The 14,487-nt window shown below is 45.1% G+C and overlaps 2 pseudogenes; both read left to right on the top strand.

Annotated features, from left to right (window-relative positions):
* Positions 1 to 221: 221 nt before the first annotated feature.
* LOC118663237 lies at positions 222 to 2,745 on the top strand (annotated as a pseudogene).
* Positions 2,746 to 11,765: 9,020 nt separating this feature from the next.
* Positions 11,766 to 13,317, top strand: LOC118663236 (annotated as a pseudogene).
* Positions 13,318 to 14,487: the final 1,170 nt, after the last annotated feature.

Here is a 14,487-nt window from a genome sequence, read left to right as displayed (position 1 = left end):
CGGAGGAGGCGAGCCCATTTCGGGAGTGGAGGGGGGGAGGGACGGACAGACCCATTCCCAGAGTGAGGGGAAACCCTGCCCGTCCGGCTGCCCGGGCCCCGCCCGTACTCCGGCTCCCCCGGGGTTCACTCACCGGTGACCGACTCGAGGATCCAAAGGTCCGAGCGCGGCCCAGCCTGCCTCACCGGCCGACCCCCGGAACAGTCTTGACAGACCGAACCATGGAGGAGAGGCCCTACCAGCCTAGAGAGGCAAAGCTCCTGCGACCCGAGCGGCTGCGGCGGCTGCGTAGGAAGGAAGCGTTTCCGGGGACAGCGGCGGAGGGGCGGGACCGCGGCTGCGCAGGCGCGGTGGGTGCCGGCTCGGCGGCGCGGCGCGGCGGGGGTGTGCGCGTGCGTCAAGTGAGGCGCGACGGCGGTCGGAAGTGAGGCTGGAGGATCGTAGAGCTCGCGTGCCCTCTAGAGGGGAATTTTGAAGAAAAAGAGAGCAACTAGGGGAGAAGGAAGCGGGGTAGTCCAGGGAGAGGAAATGTTGACTCTCTTTAGCAAAGATTTCCAGGATTTTCTTTCCCTTAAAGTCTGGGATGTTTGTAATGAATCTATGCTTCCACCGACGATTTTGCCATGGTTCGCGTTCCGCAGGTGATTGACCTGAGGGTCAGTGAAGGAAAGCAACATGCTGTCTGCGTCCAAGACATGAGTTGGTGGCCCTCGGGATTCGAATCCAGGTGTTGGCAACACCACAGCATGGATTTTATACCTATTTGGTGCCGGTAAGGTTGGGACTCATACTACAGAGAGTCCCTGCTCTCAGACAGAGTAGTGGGTGTTTTATCCATATATATAATTTATATATATATATATAATTTATATTTATATATACATATAATTTATATTTATATTATTTATATTTATATTTTGAAAATTACAAAAAACAACAGGTTCAGAAGCCCTGAAGGTCCTGGGAGCAGATCCTGACTGCTTGCCGCCATGACTGTTTCCTCTTAGGCTTCTCTTCTGAGCCCAAATAGTGTGGACAGTCAGTAAATATTTGCTGAATGAGTCAAGAACAGAGAAAGGGCAACAGCAAACTGATGAGTCACTTTATTCCTTCACCGGCAGAACAACCCCCCCCCCCACACACACACACTTCATTGATAATAGCCCCCCCCCCCGCCCCCCCTGAAATGAAGGGACGTAACTGGTTCCAGGAAGGCACCGTGAGTTTCCCAACCAGCGGTAGGAGCTGCATGACTAGCAGGCCACTTCCTTCTCTAACCTGCGCTTCCCTGTTTATGGAATGGGGGGTTTAGACATTAATGTTTTCCAGCATTGCATCTACCCTCTGCTAACTATTTTCCCATTTAAGCAAAGTACCAAAGACCCATGTAACTACCAACCAGAGCTTCTGAACAGCATGCGATAACCGTATTATCACCTTGGGTGATACAATTCCAGACAAAAGTAAAGAAACTTGAGACTTTATCAAGAGAAAGTATGTGATTTCCCTTATCATGTGGAAATACTCTAAACAGTTCACTTAGCCTCCAGTTTGGAAGTTATGAAGGCCCGAAGATTTCTGAGGGACTTTCCAGCTCAACCAGCCTCTTAGGTGCCTCAGTTCGGCTCAATGAAAATACAGGGGTGGGCCCTCGCTATCGCCACCTGCTGCTCACCCCGTGGGCTGGCACAGCACACAGGCTTAGTGCTGAGGAGAGGGACAGGCTGCTGCCAAACCTGAGGGCGGAAAGCCGAGATGTTATCTTCAAGCAGTTCCATTTCAAAACCTCCAACGGGGCTTTGGCTTCATAACAAGAGTGGCCCTGCAGGCTGAGAAACGGGACCACCATCCGGAGTGGTTTAATGTGTACAACAAGGTCCACAGCACCCTGAGCACCCATGGGCGTGCAAGCTTGTCAGAACGGGACATAAACCTGGCCAGCTTCATTAAACAAATGACCTAGACCCTGCCTTTCCTCTTCAGGGAGAGGGGTGACTGAACTGGAAATCCAGAGAGAGAACAGAGGAGCCCCAATATTTGCTACAGTCAAAATTGCCAAGTCCGTCCGGCTGCCTCCCTTTAGGGGTGAGTCTTCGCTGTGGAAAGAGATGCCAGCATCACTGCCTACACCATGCTCTTCATCCTTGGGCTCTATTAAATGTACACTAATTTGAATAAGATGTTCCCATCCTTTATGGCTTCCTAGCAACAGTAATGGTCTGCTTTCCAGGCTATGTCTTGCTCCTTTTCTAATTCATTTCCCAAGAAGCTGTGATAAAAGCTGTGTCTAAGATAGACAGAATTTTATCTTAGAAACCAGGATCCTAATGCCACCCCCTCCTATGTGATAGAAACACATGTGCTTTTATGCCTCAAAACTGTTTCACTGGGGGGAGGGGGGGAGGAGATTCGGGGGTGTGGCAAAAGTAGGCTAATAAGTAATAAATAAAACAATAAAGAATAATAAAGAATAAACTATATTTAGTGTAAACCCACAACTGTAAACCCACTTTTGCACACCCTGCATATATTCAAATCCTCGGGTCCCTAATTACAGGATCTAGTGTTTCTGAGAAAACATATTTTTAAATACCTACATGATCTTGTTTCAGCCTCACAATCCAAAAAGATAGATATTATCCTTTTTTATAAAAGTAAAAACTGAGGCTCAGAGAAGGGGGTGACTCTACCTAGGTCAGAAGCACATAGGAAGCCAAGTTAGGATTCAAACCCATGACATCTGACTCCAAACACCAAGATACGTTTCCAGAAGTGAGAGAGAGAGAGAGAGAGAGAGAGAGAGAGAGAGAGAGAGAGAGAGAGAGAGAGAGAGGAGAAAGGAAGGAAAGGAAAGGAAAGGAAAGGAAAGGAAAGGAAAGGAAAGGAAAGGAAAGGAAAGGAAAGGAGAAAAGAAAAGAAAAGAGAAAGAAAGCTAACTGACATGCTGACACGAGTGGTGGAGTAATGGGAAGTGGAAAAGGAACAGTGAAGCCCTCAGCTCAGGTAGCTCTGGGTAAGGGAGGAAGGGTGGTGGGAGGAGAGGCGCAGCAGAAGTGCTTGAGAGGTTTAACTTAGTTCCTGAAAGCAGCTTCGTCTTCCTGCCAGGTGCTGGAACGTGTGGCTCTTCCTGAGGTGTGTCGCCTGACGTCACAGCTGGACCCTGTCCACCGCCTCTCCTCCCACAGAGGGAAGGCTCTCCCTGCCCATTCTCCGAAATGGAAAATGTCCGAAGTTGAGGCAGGCTGGATAGCTGGTGCTGGTGTCCTTAGAGCCTGGAATTTTGTTTCTGGGAAACCCCCAAGGGCCAGCAGGACAGCCCACTGCAGTTTCCTTTTCCAGTGAAGGATGCCAGCTCTTGAATTCTCACCATTCCTAGCCCTAGAAATGGGCACCCTCCTGTGTTTTTATTAAGGTGCAACAAGGAAACCAAGCACTGGGGAAGCCGCAGTCACTCCCTTGGCCAGCCTCCTTGGTCCATTTTAAGGATTTGACCACAGGCAGCTGGAGAAGAAGAATGAGCTTTGGGTTCAGACCACAAAGCCTGAGCTAGGACTACACTGACTTGTCATGTGACCTTAGGCAAGTCCTGTGCTGGTTCCTAGAACACCAAACTGTAAAATGAAAGAGGGGATTGGACTCAACTTGCAAAGGCAGTCCATGGCCCTGTTCCATCTGAATCACCTCAGGAACATATCATATAGCAGATTCCCAGGCCCTGTTGCAAGCCAAAGTCTGAATCTTCAGAAGCAGAGTGCAGAAATCTGTAAATCTAAAGAGCTCCCCAGTGATTCAGAGGTACAGCTATATTTGGTAATTACACAACAAGATTATCTGTAATTGACTTCAAACCAACTCCTCCTCCTAGCAGAAAATTGCTCTGTGACCTTGCTATGTGTGTGCCTCTCTTTGGACCTCAGGGTTTTTTTCCATCTGTAATATGAGGGGGTTGGACTAGAATAGCTGATCTCTAAGGGCCCTTCTCTTGCAGCCAATTTTGCGATTCCAAACTTATGAATGAAATTTTAAACTTGAGGTCAGAGGCAGAATGACAAACAGCCACAAGCTGGGACAAACTGTCCCGGGGGAGAGCCTCTGATCACTTGGTGACGCCACTTATGTCACTCCCACACTGGGCCCCCGCTATGGGCAAGTGAGGACAACTGCTGCTGGGGTCACATTCCAGATCCACCCCCACAAACCCCCTGGGAAGTGTCCTCATACAGGTCTAAGGACTTTGGAACCCTGCTTGTATTTGAATCCTGGCTCTACTACTGTCTTGCTGGGTGACCTTGGGGGAGTCACTTCATCTCTCTGAGTCTCAGTTTCCTCCTCTATAAAATGAGAATCAGAATAGTACCCATGTCATGGGCTGCCTAGAGTGTCAAATGTGTGCTTATCTCACTACCTGATGCACAGTCAACATTATGTAAGTGTTAGTGATATTAATTATTGTTATTTTTCTTCTCTTGGAATGTGGGAGTGGCAATACCTGATCTCTCAGATTTATGGCAAGGATCTAGGTAGCTATCAGAATGAGCCCAGTGCCTGGCACGTAGTAGAAGCTCAGTAAATGTGGTACCCTCTCGTTAATCCCACCCCACGCCCAAGGGTCTCCAGCTCCCTACCTTCTTCCTTTTCCCTTCCCTAGGCTACCTTACAGCCCAGCTCACATGATCCCTTTCAAAGAATGTTTGGTGAAAACACGTCAGTGGAGATGGGTGCCCCAGGGACAGGTTATATAACCCCACACTCACACTTTTTGGAACCTATGTGGGAGGCCAGCGTTTGGCTCCTTGTCCTCTGCATCAGTGACCATCCTGGGCTCTGGGCCGCGAGTTCCTCTCGTAGAAGTGAAATTGGAGAGAGAGACTTCATCAGCTGCCTATTTTCTCCCCCAGATTGAGAATCCTTTGTTACCTAGGCTTTTTTGAAGGGCTGTGTGTGGCTCCATGTTTGAGAAGGAGTATTTGCTGAGCACCTACTGTGTGCCAGACATTTATATTTGCTCATTTGACCTTTATATAATTTCTAAAACAAGCCTGTGAGTTGTGGATACAATATTCCCACTTTTTTGATGAGGAAACTGAAGCTCACTTAGTTGACAGCCGGGTGTAGTTGGTCTTGACCCTAACTAGAAATTATTCCTTCCTCTGACCTTGAAGGATTCAGGGCATTTTAAGAAGAAAAGCTGTGTTCTTCACCTTCTTTTCATTATCATTTTTTCATTCAATCATTCACTTGATATTCATTGGCATTTATCAGGAACTGGTCTGGGTGATACAGATATGCACAAATAAAGTGAAGAAAGATAAAAACTCTGACTTCATGAAAACTTTATGTTATCATGGAGGAGACGGACAATAAACAAGTCAACCAAATGATAATATTCAACAACATCAAGTAGTGCTATGACAGAAAATGGGGAAGGAATAGAGAACAAAAATGATAAGGAATTAGTTCAGAAATGGCAATCAGGAAAGACTTCCCATTTTAAGTAGAGATCTGATTGAAGTGAAGGATGGAGCCAACTGATTATCTGGGAAGAGCATTCCAGATAGAGGGAACGAAGTTCTTCCGAAGCAGGAGTGAGATTGGCATATTGGAGAGATAGCAAGGAGGCCAGTGTCACCTGAATTTAGTGAACAAAGGAAGGAGTGGAGGTTCCAGCCACCAACCCTCGCCCAAGAATTTCCAGCTTACAGTTCATTATCACCTTACCACACCCCCTGGGAGGTGAGAAAGGGGAGTAGGGGTGGGAGTAGGTGGGAGGGGTAGAAAGAGGGGGACAGCTTCATTCACTCATCCAACAAATATTTTTAAAAATATGTTTTAAGAGAGAGGAAGGGAGAGAGAGAGAGAAACATTGATGGGTTGCCTCCAGCATGCACGCCTACTGGGGATTGGACCCGAAACCTGGGCATGTGCCCTAACCTGTAATGGAACCAGTGACCTCTCAGTGCACAGGAAGATGCTCAACCAACTGAACCACACCGGCCAGGGCACAACAAGTATTTGTTGAGTGCTTACTAGGTAGTGGGCACTAGGCTAGTGTCAATATAGAAAACAGACACAGCCCCTTCCCTCAGGCAGCTTCTGATCTAGCAGAGGAGACACACAGTAAAGCAAGAAAACAAATAATTGTATAAATATAAATGGCAGTGAGTGTTATGCAGGAAGTAATATAAAAGAATGTGGGCCTAGCTGGTCAGGCTCAGTGGATAGAACACCAGCCTGCAGACTGAAGGGTCCTGGGTTTGATTCCAATCAAGGGCATGTACCTTGGTTGCAGGCTTGATCCCTGGTTATGGTGGAAGCAACCAATCAATGTGTCTCTTTCCCCTCCTCCTCCTCCTCCTCCTCCTCCTCCTCCTCCTCCTCCTCCTCCTCCTCCTCCTCCTCCCCCTCCTCTTCCTCCTCCTCCTCCTCTTCCCTTCCATTCTCTCTAAAAATCAATGGGAAAAATATCCTCAAGTGAGGATTTTTTTAAAAAAAGGAACTTGGGCAGGAACACAATTTGACCTCAGGGAAAGGTCTCTGTGAGGAGGTAAACTTGAAAGATGAGTGAAGTTAGCCAGGGAAAGAATGTGGCAGGCAAAGGAGACAGAGCGTTTGTCACAGTCCTGTGTCATCACATGCTAATCCTCATTTATAGGAGGAGAAAATAGAAAGCCAAGATGTGTCATAAATCAAATGGCTAGCCAGGCTTCAACCGAGGTCCTTTACCTTCCTGCCCTGTTACCTTTCTGTTGTACCAACAGCACTTGCCGTCTTCAAAGAGCACATTCTGAGTTCTGTGGCATCTGGAAAATACACTCTCTCCACCTTAACCAGACGTTGGATGGAGGCTGGGGAAAAGGACCTCAAAAGAACAAAGAAATGCCCGGGCTCGCGTGGCTCAGTGGTTTGGCGTCAACCTATGAACCAGGAGGTCATGGTTCAATTCCCGGTCAGGGCACATTCCTGAGTTTCTGGCTTGTCCCCTAGTGTGGGGCATGCAGAAGGCAGTGGATCAATGATTCTCTCTCATCATTGATGTTTCTATCTCTCTTCCTCTCCCTTCCTCTCTGAAATCAATAAAAATATATTTTTTAAAAAAAAAGAGCAAAGAAAGTTGGGAGGAAAGGGAAAATGAGTGATTATTACAGTGTGATGCTGAGCTGAGGTTCAAAGTGTCTTGCTCTTCACTCTAGCTGCACTCGCTGTGGCACCTGAATCACGTGGCCCTGTGCTACCACATAAAAGTCCTCAGATGAACAATGGTCTCTAGCAAGACTCAGAGGCAATACGGAGTTTGTGGAAAGTGCCTCAGGCTGGAAACCAAGGGGTCTGAGTTTAGATGAAGCGTTGTAACCCAGACAACTCATTTCACCCCTCTGAGCTTTAGTTTCCTCAGCTATACTATACACTGGTTGTAATAAAACCCGCCCTGGCTACCCTCTGGAACTGTCTGGGTGTGCAAATGCAATAATAGCTAGATGAAACCTCTTTGAAGAACTCTGTAGAACTCTGTCAATGGTTAGAATTGTTATTATCTATGCCTTTCTCTAGCTGTCAGAGTGGGATGCAGGGAAAGCAAGAGCTTAGTATGCAGGTGGTTCTCAGGGACAAATCTTTCAACCTCTTTTCCAGCACCTTCCTCTCTTCTCCTTTGAGGATAGGACACTTCAGAAATGTTTCTGTGGCCGAAGCCGGTTTGGCTCAGTGGATAGAGTGTCGGCCTGTGGACTGAAGGGTCCCGGGTTCGATTCCGGTCAAGGGCATGTGCCTGGGTTGCGGGCATATCCCCAGTGGGAGATGTGCAGGAGGCAGCTGATCAATGTTTCTCTCTCATCGATGTTTCTAACTCTCTATCTCTCTCCCTTCCTCTCTGTGAAAAATCAATAAAATATATTAAAAAAAAAATGTTTCTGTGGGGAGAACAGGAATCAGACCCATAAGCTCAGTGGGACATGGGGAGAACAAAGAAACTGGATTTGAATCTTATCTTAGTCAGCTGTTGCTGCATAACAAATAACTCCCCCCCCTCCCCCCCAAATCTCAGTGGCAAACAGCAAAAGCATGTATTTCTCAATCATGGGTTTGCAGGTCAGCTTTGTTACAAGGTTTGCTGTCATTTTTCCTCTCTGAGCCTGTTAGAAATACTACCCACTTTACAGGCTCAGAGGAAAGATGATGTTCAACACTCCCACTTAACTAAACGTACCTTCTGCTCAGGGAATGTTAGAAGCTAGACCAGCCGTGGGCAAACTACGGCCCGCGGGCTGGATCCGGCCCGGTTGAAATGAATAAAACTAAAAAAAAAAAAGACCGTATCCTTTTATGTAATGATGTTTACTTTGAATTTATATTAGTCACTACAGTAAACACTACATCCATGCTTTTGTTCCGGCCCTCCGGTCCAGTTTAAGAACCCATTGTGGCCCTCGAGTCAAAAAGTTTGCCCACCCCTGGGCTAGACGATGTTCACCTTCCAGGCCAGCGGTTCTCAACCTGTGGGTCGCGACCCCTCTGGCGGTCGAACGACCCTTTCACAGGGGTTGCCTAAGACCATCCTGCATATCAGATATTTACATTACGATTCATAACAGTAGCAACATTACAGTTATGAAGTAGCAACGAAAATAATTTTATGGTTGGGTCACAGCATGAGGAACTGTATTTAAAGGGCCAGAAGGTTGAGAACCACTGCTCTAGGCCAACTAGTAATCCAAGAACTGGTCTGACCTGAAAGCTCTCACTCTAGGAGACAATGAAGGACCATCAGACTGGCTGTCCCCCAAATTTAGATGAGAAGAGAGAGCCAGTCAAAGAATCAGAGGCACACATCCAGGAAAAAAGGGACACTTAAATAAAGACCACGCAGGTTTCAAAAGATGGAGAGAAGTCAGCCAGCCCCTGGAGTCATCTTAGCTCTTGATGTCTTTTCTGTTTTAGTCTTTAGCCCTCCTATATCCTTCAAAAAAAACCCACACACTTTTTTCTTAAAGAGTTCTGAGACACGGTTCCTTTCAATTGCAAGAGCTGCTTTCACACAGAGGAGTTAGGCATAAAGTTGCCAGCCCACTGGGGGCTATTTTCATGCATAAGGAAACTGCTTAAGAGCAAGGAAGATGTCTCATTCACCGGGATTTTTCAAAAGGTCTCTTACACAGATGTTCATCAAAAGTTTATTGGGCCGTAACCGGTTTGGCTCAGTGGATAGAGCGTCGGCCTGCAGACTGAAGGGTCCCAGGTTCGATTCCGGTCAAGGGCATGTACCTTGGTTGCGGGCACATCCCCAGTAGGAGGTGTGCAGGAGGCAGCTGATCAATGTATCTCTCTCATCGATGTTTCTAACTCTATCTCTCTCCCTTCCTCTCTGTAAAAAATCAATAAAATATATTTAAAAAAAAGTTTATTGGATAAATGACCATAGGAATGCATTTCTATGCTTGCCTCTAAGGACAACATCCAAATGACATTCGTCTAGTGACCTATACAGCCCACACTGACTTGAGCAAAGCACCAGGGATACATCTGTGAACAAGACGGTCGGTGTCCCTGCTTTCATGGAGCTACATCTGGTGGGGAAACAGATGATACATAAGTAAAAGAATAAATATGTGCTGACAAGTAAGAAAGTGTTATAACAAAAAATAATGAAAAGGAAAAAAAAGCAAGGAGAATTAGTGATCCGAGGGGGTGAGAGTTATTTTTAGAATTCGTTGAAATGCCTTACACGGATGCTGACTCATTGTGTGGGCCTTGGTTTGCCTATCTTACAATCGATTTGCCTGTCTCTGAGGTTGAAAGGTCTGGGAGGGTCCTTCCCAGTGTCTGTAGTTATGCAAGACAGTGGCTGGACATTCCATGGCCTCTGGAAGCTCATTGTCTGGAACTGGAGCAGGATTTGCATGTTGAGGAAGGCTGTGGAGGGTTGCTGCCATTCTGGGAGAGAGCCCCACACCCACTCTCTCAGCTGTTCTGAAAATAGTGACATAATTACTGCTATTTGCTTTGTGTGAGGAGTTGTTGGGGAGGGGGATAACTCCAGACACAGAGGAGACCTCTGTGATCATAAAAACAAACCGCATTTACATGCTAGGTACTGTGCTAAGCACCATACTCTCCATAATCATGATAGAACAACCGTAATGACTCAAGTTACAAATGAGGAAACAGAGGCACAGAGAGGTCAGGTGTCCTGCCCCAGGTTACTCAGCCAGGATTATAGCCCAGGTCTCTCTGACCCTGAAGCCTATGCCCTTGAATTCTGTGACTTAAGAGAAAGGAATGTCTGCTCAAGGACAGGGACAGATAGAGTACCAGAGGCCTCAGGGGAAAGAGATGAGAGCTAGACAGAGTGAGGGATTTAAGAAGGCTTCCAAGAGGAGGAGGCATTTGAGCTGTAGCCGCGTGGCTCTGGTGTCTCCGGATGCTCCAGTTGTGCACCCAGCTTCAGTTGGCTCTGCCTGAGAGGCCTGGGGAAGGGGGAGGGGACCTTCACCCTTGTTGGCTGGATTCCAGCTCCTTTTTTGAGCTGTGTGAGGTGGATGCCTGCTGACTCCTTAAATTACTTCTTTGCTTGAAAGGAAGGTGGGTGAAGAACATCCCCCAGACTCACTCCATCTCAGGGGTAGAAAATAAGAAAGGGGTGGGGGAACCAATATGGGGCATGTACTATGGACCTGGCCATCACTTTATTCCATCCTCCTAATTACCCCCAAGAACTAGCCTTTTAACCCCATTTTGCTGAGGAGCAAAGTAACTCTCAAACTTTCCTCTAAATGTCAAGGATTTATTTACTTATTATTTATTTATTCATTCATTCATTCTTCTTCGTCTTCGTCTTTGTCTTCATCTTCATCTCTGTCTTCTTCTTTAAGTAGGTGATGGAACAAGGATTTTAATCAAGAACTTCTTATCCTAAAACCTGTGTGGGTTTTGTTTGTTTTGCTGGATGGCTTTTTGTTTTTCTTGTGTTTTTTGTTTGTTTGTTTGTTTGTTTGTTACTTCAGTCTCAGACAGAGACTTGGGGACTTCAATTCAGTTCTACAAAACCTTGACTACTGCATTTTGTTTTCTGGGAGACAAAGAAGAATGCATTAGAACTTTTTCAAGGGCATCAGGGTTTGGTCAAATTGTTTTTAACTCTTTGGAGATCATGACTTTGTTGTGGATCTAAAGAGAGAATCTGAAGTTTCTTGCCCCAGAAACATTTACATAGAGATATACCTTCCAAAAAGTAGTGACCATCCATGTTCCCTTTGCCCCCAATCCAAGGAGCACAGGTTAAAACCCCACAAGGCCGCAATTAGCTGTATTCAAACATACTGCACACCTTCAGAGAGATTCTCAGAACTTGGAGAAGGGGAATTTAATTCTTTTAATTTCAGGGGGTTTTATAGAAGTGTTATAGAAGAGCTTCCAGTAACTAGGAGTCTTCGATCTTTTTTGCTAGTGTACTCTCTAAATGATTATTGAAAACGGATGTACTTCCTGGTACACTTTTTAGTTGACAGCTAACCTTTTTCATCAAAAGTTGACATAGTTATAAAGGTTGTAATTTCTGACACATTGTAAAGTTATACACTTAAAAATAAATGGTTACATAACTCTTTAAAATCTATCCAGTTAATTAATACCCTAGCAATTTGATACTTACAACCATCCATTTAAAAAATACATGAACAGAGTTAGAGCGGTGGCAGCTTTTGGAGCGGATACAAAACTCCATGGCATCTATAGGGAGCCAAGCCTCTGATAACATTTGTGAGTCTTCAGTGATGCCCCCCCACTCCTGCCCCGGGGGGGGGGGGGAGGGGAAGCCCACAACGCTGTCTCCAAGCTTAAAGAGTCAGAAGCCTCGGGAACTTATGCTGGTGATTGGAAGAGGCATGAGTGCTGTGGATGCACTATAGTTTCCAGCCTTGAAATCCTGGAAGGGGGTTAATTCAGGCCTAACTGGATGCTGCCACTGATTTTGATCTTCTAGAGGATGAGGAGAGCAAAAATTTCAGATATGTCTCTGTGAGGACAAGGATCCTACTCATGCTGCCCGTGAGCTTATTCAGGAACTCTCCTCAGGCTAGTAATGACTGATCCACATGTTTCAAGGACTGTTTATATGCAGTATGCAATGACTTGGACTCAAAGATGGGAGACTCGAAAACAGCTACTTCACCCAATGGAAAGTGGAGCCCTGGTATTGACCTCACATTTCAACAATCTCCTGGAACTGTACACAGCAGATCAGGGAAAACAACGTGAATCACTTGACCTCACTGATGAACAGAAGGTGCTAGAGTGGGCTCCAGAGAAGCGGAAGCTGAGCTGTGTTACAGGTCCATGGGGCCTACACCAACCCTGGTGGCCCTGACTTTCATCCAGCTGGGCATCAGAATGTGCTCAGGAACACTGAAGTTATGAGAGAGATTCCGAAACTCAATGAAAACAAGTCACTTCTTTCCCTGGGGTGTGGCCAGATTGTGAATGACACCACTTTCCAAGCCCTTTTCCAGCAGGCTGTCAAGCATAAATCTGACATAATGCATTTCATGCTGGTTTGGATAGGAGATAGAAATGAGTTCAAAAAGCTTTGAGAAGGCATGGGAAACAAAGGGATTTACGCTGTCCCCTATGGAAATGAATATACTAGTTTTCCAGAATATTTCAAGCCACTGGCCTGTGAGATGTCCAGGAGGCATAGATCAGCAGGGATGGTGAGAGGTCGTCAGCTAAATGGTTCTTTTGCAGCACACAGTGAAACAGACCACAGGACATGAGGGGGCTACAGATGTCACCACCATTAGACCAAGCTATAAGGCCCTACCGGCGACAGTGTTTAACAGTACACTTACAAGAACCCAACACAGCTCCTACGAAGAACCAAAACCCAGAAGTTGAAGGCTGTGGCTCCATCGAATGGGGGGGAACGTTCCAACTTAATCCTTCTTGCCAGTGGACTCTTGGTCTTTTTTTGGTTTTGTATTGTTTTTGTTTGTTTATTTGTTTTCTCCAGTTTGAGAAAGTGTCCTGTTCCAGTTTGAGAATACCCAAGGGACAACACAGATGTAGCTCACCAGCCCTCCCCTAGGCTGGACACACTGCTTGTGTCCATGCAGCAGGTCAGTGTGGTATCCGCCGAGTAGGCTGCTGCTCTGCGTGAAGGGCTGGGATGTAGATGCCAAGGCCTCACGTTGGCCCTCAGTGTAGTCTATACTCTAGACTTTGCGGTTCAATGAAACATAATGACTTTTTTTAAAAAAAAAAGACTTGAAGCTTTAGTTTTCTAGATCTCTTCCAGTGTACAGTATTTTACTTACTCACTGTATTAAAAGCTTGTTTATTAAAAAAAATATACATGAACAGGCTTTCCTCTACATCATTCCTTTTTCTACTCGAACTCAAATGTCCACTCCATGTTCCACCACAAAATTTTACCATATGTATTTTTATGCTTGAATAGCTTATTGATAACTCTGCCATATTCCTCTGTCTAAAAATATATGTGAATATTGGATCATTATTTTACTTTCTATGACCATAAGATTAGGTATTAAATTTTTCTATCATTATAATTATCATAAGTATGCAATTGATCAGAATAATGGAAATGCATTATTTCCAGTTTTTTAATGTCCCAACAAAACGTTTAACACCTAGACAAAAAAAAAGAAAAAAAAACTTTTAACACTTTTGTTGAGATACAACTGATATAAAATAAACTACACATATTTAAAGTGTACAGTTTGACATATGTATATACTCATGAAACCAATCCCCAAAGTTTGCTAAGTAATTATTAAACCGAAAGGTAAAATTGGGTGATTTTCCTCCCCAATTAGTTCACATATCTCTGGGTGAATACTGTTTGTGCTACAATGAGATCGTTTTAGCAATACTTTTCATTCCTAATTTTTACAGCTGTTGAGCAGTGGTCTGCTGAAACCAGCTTGTACTGGTTCAAGTTTTGGGAATTTTGTGGGTGGTAGTTAAACATAATCATTACTAAAATTTAAATTATATAAACTTACAATTAAACGAACTATATAAGAAGCAAAGAAAATAAGTACCCAAAACTCATCACTGCCTAATTATTTGTCTACATTTTACTGTTATCTATGCTCTTGATATTATTTGCACCTATTGTATTTGTGTGGTAGAAATACCGCTCATCCTTAACCAACTCCAAATTCAGTGACATCACAAGTTGGTAACTTGAAATCAGCCATGGTGGGAGTATTACACCCAGAAATTAGCAAATGGTACACATTAGTACTTCCTGACTATCCCCTCTCTCCCCCATACACCACTTTTTGTTAAATATTTACCAGCGTACCACTGGCTGTAAGTACTGAGAAACCCTCTTCACTTAGAGAAGCTGTTGGGAACGAAAGGGGTTTTGTTATAGCAATGTGATGATAGATAACGAAAATCACATAGTGATCCATCATCAAAAATTATTTTGAATGATCTATCTACTGACAACTAGATTAAAACCACCTT

This window comes from Myotis myotis, unplaced genomic scaffold (genome assembly GCF_014108235.1).
Source record: "Myotis myotis isolate mMyoMyo1 unplaced genomic scaffold, mMyoMyo1.p scaffold_m19_p_9, whole genome shotgun sequence".
Classification (NCBI taxonomy): domain Eukaryota; kingdom Metazoa; phylum Chordata; class Mammalia; order Chiroptera; family Vespertilionidae; genus Myotis; species Myotis myotis.
The sequence above is the reverse complement of the archived record's forward strand: the minus strand, read 5'-3'. Positions and strand labels throughout refer to the sequence as shown.